Source organism: Pogonomyrmex barbatus, unplaced genomic scaffold (genome assembly GCF_055798465.1).
Source record: "Pogonomyrmex barbatus isolate J1 unplaced genomic scaffold, ASM5579846v1 scaffold5, whole genome shotgun sequence".
NCBI lineage: Eukaryota > Metazoa > Arthropoda > Insecta > Hymenoptera > Formicidae > Pogonomyrmex > Pogonomyrmex barbatus.
Genome location: NW_028297149.1, coordinates 5,197,152 through 5,208,135, shown reverse-complemented (window position 1 = coordinate 5,208,135; position 10,984 = coordinate 5,197,152).

The following is a 10,984-nucleotide window of genomic DNA, read 5'->3' as shown; positions in this document are numbered from 1 at the left end:
TCGAAGAGTAACGAGGTTTCCCTCGGTTGGTTAATCCGCCGCGGATTGGATCGCGCGAAAACACGCGCACTAACGCGATTTTCGGCGGGCTCTCGCCCTCCGCCCCCCCCCCCCCCGCTCCCTCCCCCCCCTCTCTCTCTCTCTCTCTCTCTTTCTCTCTCTCTCTCTCTCTGTCTCTCTCACTCTGTCTCTCACACTCCCTCGTCCTCTCGCTGTCGGAAGTAGCGGAACCATGGCAGTATCGGTGACACTCCGAATCGTGCATCGTTTCACTTTCGATGGAAAAATGCGAATCGCATAAAGCAATTACTCGTTTTAGAGTGCGAGTCCAGGAACTTATTATTATGAAACTATTCGGACTGGATTCCAATCGATTTGAATCGTTCAGTTATTTCCGTGCTAAATTTTTATCGTGCTAAACTAAAAATGCATAAGAATGTCATTTTTATAATCACGGCTATAATCTTGGTGCTTAATTATTTTTGTGTTCCATGTATAAATTAAAAAATAATTATTTGGTATCAGGAGATCCAAAAATAATCATAAAAATGTCATTTTTTACATATTTCTAATGTAAAAAATACTATGTCGATCCATAAATATTTTATTTCTATTGTGTTTTTTTATTGTGCGTTTTTAAGCAAAATACCTCGGAATAATTTCGATCAGAAGCTATTCCGAATAATTTTATAAATCGCCTAATGTTATTCGAAATTCGCAAATATTCAACTCCGTTTGATTTTTTGATACATTATTCGATTTTGAGATTTGTAAAATTAATTAATGAATAAATTTTACAAGCGAATTAATATATCAAATCGAGCGCTTGGTATCATCGGTAATTTCTGAATGTATCCTGCGTATCGAAACTAAATTAAAACTCATATTAATTAGTAAACAATAGATATATCTGCTGTTTGTTGTTTGTATACGTTATAGGTTCGCATGATTCATGATGAATAGATTATCTGTTTTATAGCGTTATAATGTATGTGATGCTCTCATATGCAAATGAATGGGATAGCATATTCTACGCTTAGCGTTGCATTACGGGTGTGACGGACCGTCGATGGCAACCGGAAATATTTACGGGACACCCTTCGAGCACGAGTGCCGCCCTATCATTACCGGCCGCTTTGCCGGATTTATCGAAAGCAATCCGGCACGTGCCAAGTGATCATTACGCCCCGGTCATCAACGGCCAGCACATGCTCATGTTTGTATCGTAGTCGTCACATTTCCGCATTGCGTTTCTCTGCTATTATTGCTACTTCGAAAAACAATTAGCCCTCGAGGGAGTACGCTACAGTGATAATTCCAAAAGCCGATGTTTTTTTACACTTGTCGAAAGATCGAGATCCTAGAAGTATGCGCCTAAAAGATTTTAATGAAATTCGAAATTTCTCGTAACTGTTACTTCGAAAAATAATTACCACCAACTCTTAAAGGAGTGCGCTGCAGTAATAATTCCAAAAATCAAGATTTTTCTTTTACATTTCTCGAAAGATTAATATTTTAAAAATATGCGCTTAAAAGATTTTAATGAAATTCGGTAATTGTTACTTTAAAAAACCAATTACCAGCAACCCTTAAGGGAGTACGCTACAGTAACATTTTTAAAAACGATTTTTGTTTATATTTTTCGAAAGATTGATATCTTAGAAGTAGTGCGCTTAAAAGATTTTAATAAAATTCAATTTTTTTCTTGGATAAGGTGATATTTTTCGCAATAAGAATGATGGTATAAGTGAGAGGAAGTAATCGATTTTCAAATTTGATTATCGATTTAGACGTATAACTTTGGGCTGTGTTGAAAGTCTGTTGATAGTAACGGCACATAATTCACGATGAAAGCAATTGTTTCGAATTTATATATATATAAATTTATATATATAAATTCAATTAAGAAAAATGAAAAATTACAGGATATCTAAAATTTAATTCTGCCAAGTAATGTTATCTTATTGTTTGAAACTAATTTCGCCTTATTATATTATTTATTAAAAAAAAATTCTCATGCTTAACTAAAATTACACCCATATAATCTATGCCAATATATAATAAATAAATAAATATATATATATATATATATTCTGTATACACACACACACACACACACACACACACACACACACACACACACACACACACAAATTTATATTTTCACAAAAATCTTAAAGTATCTTCAAAGTTTATATCCAATCGATATATCAATCAATTAATATTTTTTTTTAAGATTTGTAATTATTTGAAAGTTTCTTTTTGGGAACTTTTTCTTAAATAACTAGCCTTAAAAGACTTTTGGGTCTTTACTATAGCGTATTCCTTTAAAATATTGACTGCTGAATTCCGAAATGTTTTTCTGAAAATTTTCTTGAAAATATTCTCAAAACCTTAGAAAATATCTCATTCTTACATTTATAAAAATTCAGCGACATTCGCGTCTTATTTGACAAGTAATTTCGATTTTAGACACATCTGTCTAAGGTACGGCACGAGCAACCCAAAATTTCTCTATCGACTGGCGCGGATCCATGTACATATATAGTACGTACCGACGAATGGCCTGTGCCAGCTGATGAGGCGGAAGGCACGTAAAGAGATAAAGCGGCGAAGTGGAGGGACGAGACACAGAGAGATGCCCGAGATGGGAGGAGTGAACCGTCGGGAAGACGGCAAAAAAACCCAGGGCGATGGAGAGACGCGTGCGGGACGGGGAAAGAGAGAAATCAACTTTTATTTGCCCGGAACGTCGTTAGGGGTAAGTGGAGGACCGAAGGGTGGCCGGACGTAATGGCGCCCCTCAACCCAACCTCGGCTCTTGCCTTCCGGTATCCGTAGCATGTCTATCGTGCCTCTTCATCCTGCCCTCCCGACCCCTCCTCCCCCTTCCTCACTCTCTCATCGTCATCCCACTTTCTCCTTTTTATCTCTCGAGAGTCGAGAGAAGCTCCGCGTGTCTCTGTCTGCCTATCTATTGGCGAGTGTTCGCCCGTTATCAAATTGGCGATGTCTCGGCTGAGAATTTCGCTGGAAGTGAAGCGTCGCCGGACTTCCACATGGATGAAATTGTAGAATCGAGAAAGATTTGCCAGTAATTTGGAATCTCCTGCCAAACAACGGTAATAACGGTCGAAACGGTGTCTTTTGCAAAGATCCAAATCTGACCAGGTCCTACTTGTATCGTTTAGAGATGTCCGAAGGATGTTTCTATTTTTAAATCGCAAACGTGAGCTATTAACTTTGTTTGTATCTCGACGACGTTCATTGCCACGAGGAGCATTCTAACTTCCAACTTCAGACTGAAGAACCGGGCAAACGACGGCGCGCTCTTGCGGTCGCGATTTAATAGACCGTGGAAGAAGCGATTAATTCTCGAATGACACAGCTCCGACCCTGATTCCCGACCAGACATATTACCATCACAATGGCGCGCGAGTCGAGTGGCACGAAAAGAAGGGTGGGCGGGACGACGAGATTGCGACGTCCGGCGTCCCGACGCCCCGAAATGCCACCACTCTCTTCAGCTTCTCTCGTCTGCGACGCCCAGTCGATTACGCGTACCCCAAATACGTTTGACTTAACCGTATCTGCTGGCGAAATAGATTTTGTACGTTTGTTTGCGCGTCTGTCTATAATTCGCGAAGATTCACGATGTATCCCGCGAACAATCTTCCCAAATCTACAAATTAATAGGCGTATCGGGATTTGATATTTTTGATAAGAAGAAGAGAAATATTTTATCATTTTTTTTTATTAGCTCCATTCAAACATTTAAGATTTATATTTTTACTTAAAAAAACTTTTACGTAAAATAAACTAAAATTGATGAATATAATACGCATTCATATATCAAAAAGCATTTTATTTCTTTTTTTGAAAATTTTTGAAAATTTAATGATTTTGCGAGGGTTTTTTCACGACAATCAATTAATCGCGATCTCTTTTTTGCGATATTCTTCACGATCTTATGATTCGTAAGCTTAACATGGTAAACTTAGTATTTATATATAACGTTTACATATAATTTGCGAAATAAATAACTTTCCAAATTTATGGATTAATTAAGACGTGTCAGAATTTAATATTTTTGTATTTATTTAGGATCGAAAATTCATGGCATGGTTGAGTAGAATTTTAATCAATTTTAAGTCATTTTGTCAATTACTTTTCACTATTTTTTGAATTAACCAAATTCAAGAAATCATTTTTTGACTTATATTGTTGACTGCATGTTGTTTTTACTAACAGATCGTAAGAGTCGAAAAAAATATGTCCTTATTAATATATCTTAATATTTTTAATAAAAAAAGAAAGGAAAAAAATCTTCATTCTTCTTAAAATTTAGTTTTTTTTCAAATATTCATGCCTAATATTTTTGACTAAAAGCTTTATAAAATAAAATAGTATTATAAATAATATTATAAAATAAAATATACAACATACAGAGTAAATATATCAAGGTACATTTTGTTTTTTAACACAATTTTGCAAGATTTTTTATGACAATTAACAATGATCTCACTCTTGCGATATTTTTCTCGATCTTAACCATAAGCTCAACACGATAAATTTAACATACTCGGTTAAACACATACGCTCGGTAAGAGTGACCGCTCGGTGATGTCTTCCACCCGAACATGGTCACGTGCCGCTTGTTTCGCGTGCGTATACACATTTAATAGCTGTTGGGACATTATGTCGAAAACCCTCCAGTTCTGGCGCGGGAGCCTTTGTGTATAAAATAAGACGTACTCTCATCCGCGGCGGGAGGGGAGGAACAGCGAGGCGAAGGGGTGCGGAGGAGGATGAGACGAAATTCGTTCGGGGGACGGGAGAAGGATGGCTCGGCAGATATTACGACCAGTAGTTCCAACCCCAGACTTCCGTCGTGATAAATTAACAGGAGCTTACGACGCTTCTCTCTTCTTCTCTTGTCTCTTTGTCGAAAAGCGAGGCGTCGCAGAGACGCTCAATCGGCACCGATGATAATTAGACATTGTTCGTTCTTTTTCCGAACGATTTACGTCGCCGGTAAGTCTTCTTTAGTTCGTACAGGTCAATCGTACGGGGAGACGTTTGATGAGATTTTTCTGCTTTTTTTCAATTCTTTAAAATCTCTAATTTATCTCTCTCTAAAAAAAATAATGTGACAATTAAAGCGTCCAGATTGTGTCAAAATAGATATATAAATGTGGAGGGTATTAAGAACTTAGAAATGAGAATAACAGCTTCCATTTTTACGTCGCTGAAGAGAAAATGCCATTGGCGCAAGAATTGCATAAAAATATCCTCTATAACGTTGTATAATCGTTTAGCTGAAGGGATTAGTCTCTGGACGGTCTGACCGCGCGGAAGCAGCGCAAAGTAAACGAGATTTCACCCGGGGGATGCGAAAAACAGTGAGCCGAGCACTCCCGCAGCGAGTAGCGTAAGTAAGCGGCGTGCAGCTCCAGCATGTAACAAGCGATTACTTATTTAACGAGGGGGTAAGACGCGCGGGGGTCTATGCGCGCGCCGTGCGCGATACGAAATTTCAATAAACCACACGTGAGAATTCGCGGTAATATAACCTCATCAGAAAATGTAACGGGGGCGAGCCAGCCGCGCGAATAGATAATAATAAACGCGCTTTAATAATAAACGGGGCTAGGGGAACGAGGGACCCGGCCCGAACGTATGTTCTTGAACGTACGTATGTACATAGCCCCCCTCCCCCCTCCTGCCCCCTCGCCCTCTTCCCGTTAATGAGGTTCTAATTCTAGACTCTTATCACCAATATCGAGTTTCTTAGCGAGCAATTTGATTTTTTAATGCCCCGCGAGTTTAATCGTCAATATGATTGTCGATAATAATAATAATAATAATGATAATAATAATATCTTCAATTGTCGCCCGTTAATGCATTAAATATTTCAGCGCCGTGCTCGGTTTTCGAATTACTTATATTCCGGAACATTCTTCGCGGTTAAAGATGATTAAACGCTCCGCTTCCGTCGTGGTATCTTTTATAAAGATTAATCCCACGTAACTGCGGGAGGAAATGAAAAATAATATAAAACGATTGTTCCATTGTGCAAATATTAATTCTACATAAAGGGAATTACTTTCCCTAAAACAAATAGCATTTTCCTACATGTCGCGACCTCAGTTCGCCGTATCTTAACGGTGTGTAACATTTATATTTACTCACGCAGATACGACGATGTATAATAAAATCCGTTTCAAAAAAAGCTCCTCCGCGCGCGGCACCTCAGGAAGGGGTTGAATAACTGTACTGCGCTACTTCTGTAAGAGTATCTACCACTGGCGACCAACATCAACGATCAGTGGTGTACGGCCGCGTGTCGTGTAGAGTAGCGGCAATGAGGGTAACGAGAGAACAGGGGAGAAAGAGAGAGAGAGAGAGAGAGAGAGAGAGAGAGAGAGAGAGAGAGAGGGTGAGGCAGGGGGATGAGGGGGGGCGAACTAGCGCAACCCCGGAGGTCGGGCTATCATAATATAGATTAGCTCATATGGCTCCTCCCTTGTGTTAGCTCGGATCTGGCTCATAGCCTCGAGTGCTCCGGGATTCACTATTCATACACGCGACAATTAGATAGGCATTACTCCGTACACACAGTTCCCCGGGTGGTGCGCGCGCGCGCGCGCGCGTACGCGTATACGTGTACGTGTATGTGGGGTGGCAACCACGAGAAGCCCCCCCGAGTTGGCAGAAACCAAGGACCGCCAGTGGAGTCGTGGGGCGTGCGCGGGGACGGGTGGAAGGGGGGAGAGGGGGGAGGGAGGAGGAGGGACAGAGGAATGGGGGGTGCGCGCGGCCTGAGTCAACCCCTAAGCCAATGTAAACACGTTTTAATAGAGATTCGCTCGAGCGGTTATAATAGCTTCGCGGATGTAGCGGCCCGGCCGCCTCTTTCGTTCTCCCTTCGCCCATTCTCCCTTCGCCCCTTCGTCCCTTCTGCCCCTCTGCGAAGTGCCTCCCTCCCCCTTTCTGACGGCGTCCTGGCCCTTTACCTCGAGCGCCAACGTCTTCGCGATTGTGCTTCCTTGCCTCTGATGCGTTCTATTGGTTACGAGCGAGTTTGCTCCCTCTTCGATTACGCACTTTCCGTTTCGAGGGAAAGTCAGGGATGTCAAGGTTTCCCGTTCGTATTCTGAAACGGGACGATCCCATGTTATTCGGGAAACGACCGGGAATTACGTATATGATATCGCGTAATTGTAACGACTTGAACGCGTAACTATTTCCAGGGATGATTTCAATATTAATAATGGATTTTTTTTTATAAATTGGAAGCACAAAAATGTATGTGATGTTAAAACTTCATCTGTGACGCTATTATTTGACGTTATTTGATATTACAAATGCGAATGTATATATTGTTCATAATACTCTTTGCAATATACAGAGTGTTTTTTGTAACTCAACATTTCGAGATTATCAATACTTTTTTTAAATAGGACGGCATACTTTTATTAACGTAGTAATAAAAATAATGTGTTTTACAAAAAAACAAATTTAACCGTATAGGACATGTTGATTTAAATAAAAAAAAATCACATTTAAATATGACTTTTTTATATTTAATGTCATCTTAAGATCAACATATTCCATATAGTTCAATTTGTTTTTTTTTTTATGAATTACATTACTGTATTAATGTAAATATGCCATCGCATTTAAAAAAATGTTGATGATCTCGAAATCTCGTAAAATAATAGTCATTTAAAAAAATGCTGCCTATCATAATATTTACCTCTTTGAAACAAATAACTTTTTTTAATACTTTTTCGTATCGTTACAAAAATAACAGAGATATTTTAAATGATCGAGTTAGAAAGAAATACCCTCTATATAATAAAGTTAAGAATATCACACAAGACTGTGTGTATAAGAAATATTTCTAAATTGTAAAAATTCTTGCGGAGTCGATTTGTACCCAAGATTGTAAATATTTATGCTACAATAATTAACAAAATTGATACATACATTTTTAAAAATTAATTTTAAATTAAAGAACGTGATCTTCTCTGAAATGAAGAAAAGAAAACACGTAAAAGAATTTCTTTCTTGTATTCATTTTTTTGTATCGACAAAGAACACGCCGTATACACGCCGTATCTTTTCATCCGGCAAGCGACGTATGCGAAAATCTCGAAGGTGAATAGTTGGCGGGAGCTTTATCGACTTAGAAAGTTTCTTCGGGGGATGCCGCGGCGTTAAACGTAAAGGTAAGGGTAAGCCATCAGCGCGTAAAGAAGCGCAATAAAAGCCGTCGTCCTGGGAAACGGCGGCCGCCTCGTCGCGCAAGGACGTAAAAGAGAGAGAGAGAGAGAGAGAGAGAGAGAAAAAAAAAGGATGAGCCGCGCGATATCACAGTGCAATTATCTCGGTGGGGAAATGAGCTTTGCGCACAGAGGCGCCGTGAATGCGGACGCTGCCGGGCGTTGCGGCGAAGGAGGTCGGCCGGTAAAAGCTCGTATTTAGGCGTTCCCGCCGTGGAAACCGAAACGACGTCCCGAGAGTGTTCAAGCGCGGGGGTGTAATATACGCTCCACTTTTGAAAACAACTCGGAAGTAGTTAATCACGAAAGTTTAGCCGGGGCTGTAAAATTCTTAAGAAATTGGTCGACAGCGCTCTCGCCGGTGGCCGTTACTCCGGAAGTGGCCTTAGATGGGAGGTTGCCGTCGGAATTGCGGCTTCCCTCGCGCATCCTGATTCGCGCGCGTCCTCGTCGCGCGTTATCAATGTTATTAATATCGTCGTAAAAGAAGAAGACGTGAGGTCAGGACGGTACAGGACGGTACAGGAGTATCGCGAACGCGTTTTAGATAGATTTGACCTCGAAAATTAAATCATTCGTAACAATTAAATAATTCGATCTCGAAAAATATAATCTCCCCCTCTTTTGTTAATTAAAAAAAATGGCACGTCAAAGTCTTGTAAAATTATATTATTACAAAAACGAAACCCGATGCGAGTTTACCGCCAAGAAGATATATGCATAATTTCGTTCTGTGCCCGTCAAGCTCTTTAGTTCGTAGCTTAGACCGGAATATGATACCTTGACGGCATTTATGTGATTATTAACGCTTATTAATGCACTTCACAGAGAAATTCCATCACGTTATTTTGATATCACATTTTCATTTGATTGCGTTTAATGTTTTGCCACCGAACCGCCGGGCACAAACGTACGAAATATTCGCCATTAAAAACGATATTTGTACATTTCAGCGTATAACGGGTAAATTTAAATGGAATGAAGGAGAGTGAGAGCCGCGTAAAAGTTATGCATATGAATATTATGCCACCAGATCGGTAACACTATACGGTTTGAGAGTTAAAAATATATATTCTGATAGATTTCGCGCGCGAATTCATGTATATGTTAATTGCAATTAAAGCGCTGCCTTCCGTGAAAAATTCAATATTATTGACAACGAGACAGGCGGAATAATTTAAAGAGGGGTTACAGATATTTTGCGATGGTGCTACAAAAATATCATTTTCTCGATCTTGTGACATTCGTCCTGTGTTATCAGCCCCCTTATCGTGTTATCACGCGTACTCAAAGACGTCGCTTTGATGCTCGAATTGATTTCTCTTGGAACGGCGGAAAGCCGTTTTCGGTTTTTGTCGTTAACCGGAAGGAGAGGCACATTAATGGTCGCGCGTGTACAGGAATGAAGAACTTTTAAGCGTCGCGAACGCGAGCGGGCCTCGTACGAACGTTGCGGATGGGCGGACGCCTCGACGCGGTAGAAGGGAACCGACGTTAAGGGTAACCGGGGGAGGGAGAGGGGGGGGAGGACGGGAGAAGAGAGAGTCTCTAGGTTGAATAATTCAAGCTCTCATTAGGGCGACAAAAGCAGCCTGATGGATAGCTGCTCGACTCCGCTGGCTGTCGTGAGTCCGCGGGCACGGGCATCCTTCTCTCTCTCTCTCTCTCTCTCTCTCTCTCTCTCTCTCTCTCTCTCTCACGCGCGCGCGCGCGCGCGCGCGCGTGCATGGATGATCCAGGATTGTGACCCAGCCTTACCCTTTCAACCGCGCAAATATTGAAATTTAAGAAGTAGACGGATTATTTTTTTGGGCATTAAAGAGATCGATAGTTATTTAATATTGCAAGTTAATTCCGGAGGGAATTGTACACTGGGGGGGTTTTACCTCCGCGCGAGGGACCTCTCTTCCTCCCTTTGTAATTCTTGGAATAACAAACGGCTCAGGCTCACCCTCTCCCGCGGTGGGAAAAATTTTATAACGACCATTACAATTCGCGGAGGGCAGCTGAAAATGAAAATCAAACATTCTATGGATTTTAAACTTAAATCGTAAATTAAGAATTAATTTCACGGTGAATAATAGACGAATAATGAAATTTTATATTTCAATTAATTTTACGGATAGAATCTACGTCTGCGGAAACTCTTCCGGGATTCCACCGGGACTTGGAGTATTGAATGAGGAATTTCTCTCTCTATTCTATTTCAGATTTGCAATAGAATTTGAGATCAGGAAGAGACGTTTCGACGATACCGAGTCACCCTGTACAAACACGCGCAGTTGTCGCGAAGAGTTCCCGCCTTCTTCATTCCTCCTCCTCCTTTTCCTCCTTCTTTCCGTTTCGTCCGTTTTCTTCCACCCTCTCACACCCTCGATCCCGCCGCTCTTCTTTGCCGTTACCGACGTGCCCACCTCTTACCTCCCCCCTTACCGTCCTCGCGGCGCCCTGTTTTATTTCGAATGTTCTTTCATTTCTTAAAAGGTTCTCTCGCTGATAATTAGCACAATGCGCGGCCGCATTAATTATTACCCGTGCTAATTACCCGAGGATAAATCGCTCGGCAAGGGGTGGCCGGTGAGGCGAGAGAGAAAGAGAGGAACCGAGTCGGTGGTGATGGTGGTGGCGGTGCAGAGAGGGAGTACGAGAGACCGGAGGCAGGGGAGGCCCATTACCGTTATTGCTGCAACAAACC